The sequence below is a fragment of the Camelus ferus genome, chromosome 2 (assembly GCF_009834535.1).
Source record: "Camelus ferus isolate YT-003-E chromosome 2, BCGSAC_Cfer_1.0, whole genome shotgun sequence".
In the NCBI taxonomy this organism is placed as follows: Eukaryota; Metazoa; Chordata; class Mammalia; order Artiodactyla; family Camelidae; genus Camelus; species Camelus ferus.
In genome coordinates, this window is record NC_045697.1 from 43,854,848 (window position 1) to 43,858,067 (window position 3,220).

Consider the following 3,220-nt stretch of genomic DNA (forward strand, 5'->3'; position numbering starts at 1 on the left):
CTCCTGCTTGGAAATTTAGCATAATTTACATAATTTTCCTAGAAAATACAGTAATAATAAAATAGAGTGTTTAAACGGGAGGATATTCTTCAACAATGAGTGAAGTGAGAACCAGGAGAAAAATTGAGCTTGGAAAAGAGTTAATGCCTTTAAAAATACACCATTTCTCACAGCAGAAAAATGTTGATCTCTGAATGCCTTTTTCCAGGTGTGAGCTCTAGAAGAATGTTGGCCCAGGATAAGTGGCAGAGATGCAGAGCCAAAAGGAATCTGGTCAGCACAAAGAGGCCTGGTGTGGCAGCCCCTTTGTTTTACCCTGGAGGAAACCTTAAGGCAGAATTGCTTCTCCACTTGGGAAAAAGCTCCAGTGTCTAAAAGGCAGTGATTCTGTTGAGGGCTGGCTCCACAATTTGCCAAAAGCTACATAATTATTCAGGACTGGCTACATAATTTGCACATCACCCTGTATTTTAAAATGTTTAAAATAATTATTCCAAGCACTGGTTCCAGTTAGAAGAGGGTAAGTGCAGTGTTTTTCAAATATATTTCATTTTCTTAAATTAGTTGATGAAAGTTAATGTGGAACAAATCTCAGAATCAATCTGTGAAGCTCCTGCAGCCATTTGTGATAAATGGAGACTATAAGTAATATATATATAAATAAATATAAATATAATAATAAAGAAGAATATAAAAATTCAAGATTATCTTGCTCTCAAAAAACAACTTAAAACTTAATTGAATTATTTTAGTTCCTTTTCATTTCTCCTCCTAGGTAGAAAGGCTGAAAAAATAATTTAAATGGGTAAGAGGGAAATGGGGGGAGAAATGAAATAGATCATTTGCCTCTAAAATCATGGACTTTAAACCATTCAGGGCTGGAAGTAAGTATAGCCATTACCTACCTGGTGTCAGGGTTGTTTATCTTCTGCGTAGCCATGATGGGTACTGTAACTTAAGTGAAATTACTAGTCTTGCCTTTGGGAATCCATTCAATGGGGAGGGCCCTTGCCCTAGTTTTCTACTGTAGAGTCACCGTAAGGTTCTAAAGAGAAAGCATGTGAAAGAACTTTGTAAACTGAACACTTAACCTAGTACAGGTTTATGGTCGGGGTGGAGGTGAGGTGGGAGCTACAGGAAATCTGGCTTACAGAGGCTGAAATTTGTGTCACAGGTGCTACCTCTCCTGCTTCTGAACCTTTTCTCTGAATTGCTTTATGCCTCTTCCAGATTCCAGATTATACCTTCAGTTAAGCCCTACCATTTCCCCCAAATCAGCATACATGCTTGCCCTCAGGCTGGTCTCTCCACTGTCAACAGGCCTTCTGCCATCACAGCTGTCCTGGCAGCCGTAGGATATTGAGGGCCTGGCCTTTGGAGCAAACAGGCCTGTGTGTGAATCTCCCTCTAACACTTGCCAGCCAGGAGACCTCAGACAAGTGATGGACCTCCCTCAGCCACCACATTCTCATCTGCCAGACCTGAGTTGTGAGCATTAAACAGAGTTGGCATATGTTAAAGCCTGTTGTATTGCCCCGAAATTCATACAGTGAAGTGATTCAGAATGTAGCCGTGTTTGGTGATAAGGTCTTTAAAGAGGTAATTAAGTTAAAGTGAGGCCATTAGGGTGGACCCTAAACCTTATGACTAGTGTCCTTGTAAGAAATCTGGACGCACAGAGAGATTCTTACACACATGACTGGAGGCACAGGGGGAAGACGGCCATCTACAAGCCAAGGAGAGAGGCCTCAGAAGAAACCGAGCCCTCCAGCACCTTGATCTCAGACTTCTGGCCTCCAGAACTGTGAGAAAGTGAATGTTTTTTAACCATTCAGTTTGTGGGATTTGTTGTGGCAGCTCAAGCAAACTTAACACAAAGCTCTAGTCCTGAACTTCACAGAAAAGACACTCTACAAAAGCGGTTCACTGGAGAGCTCTCTTTCCCCTCCAAGCCTGCCTTTTTGTCTCAAAGCACAAGTTTTAGCCCTTCTAATGTCCATAACAGTGGTAGGCTGACTACAACCCTCCAGAGATATCCATGTCCTAATGCCAGAGCCAGCAGATACATTACCTTATGTGGTAAAGGAGCTTTGCAGATGTGATAGAGAAAGATCCTGAGATAGGGAGATTATCCTGGTTTATCCAGGTGGGTGCAGTGTAATCACGAGCGTCTTTACAAGAGGGAGACAAGAAGGTCAAAGTGAGTAGTAGATGTGCAGATGGAAACAAGAGGTTAGGGTGGGGCAAGGAAGGGCTCACAAGCCAAGGAATGCAGGTGGCCCACAGAAGCTGAAAACGCAAGGACACAGATAATCCCCTCAGAGCCTGTGGAGGGAACCAGCCCTGCTGACATATTGACTTTAGCCCAGTGAGACTGAGTCTGGACTTGGGACTTCGAGAATTATCAGATCATAAATTTGTGTTGTTTAAACCACTCAGTTTGTGGTAATTTGTTATGTCATCAACAAGTAAACTAATACAACAACTATTCAAGGTTGACCTATCCTCTGAACTGCCAGAGCTCTTGGTTGGTTCCAGTGGCACAATGGCTAAGAATGCGAGTCTGGGTGACAGCGCACCTGGATTTGAATCTCTCCTTTACCACCTGCCAGGTACTGAGCTCCCTGTGGTTCAGTTTCTCAAATGGAGCCGATAACAGTACCCTTCTCATGGATTTAAAAATCATCTCTTTTTATCCTCTAGAATGCAGATTCTGTGATAACTGGGGCTTTGTCTTATTCACTAAAATAGCCCCAATACAGCACAATGTAGGCATTCAATAAATATTTGTAATGTATCATACATCAGTGAGCTAACATTTGAGTACTTGCCAGACCCAGGGTTAGGTGCCACCATTAAAAATTATTAATGGTATTCAACAGCATATTTTAAAATTCACAATGTGAGGCACTATAATAAAAATAGATTTTCATGTACACCTTATTAAAACTATGTAAAAAAATATATATATATAATGAAGACTAAAGAAACAAAAACAGATTTGTCATGGGTAATAGGTTAATATAATGTTGCTTTACAATAACATTAGACAGGCACTGGTCCTAAGTGTCATGTTTTAAGCTAATCTATGAATGTAACCTTTAGCTCTTTCCATATTATTTTCACTTTTAAATATTTGCATTTAAAAAGTAAACATTAAGATAACCTATATGTAGCCCCTACAAAAACACAGGTTATTATTTTAATAAATTCTTTCCAA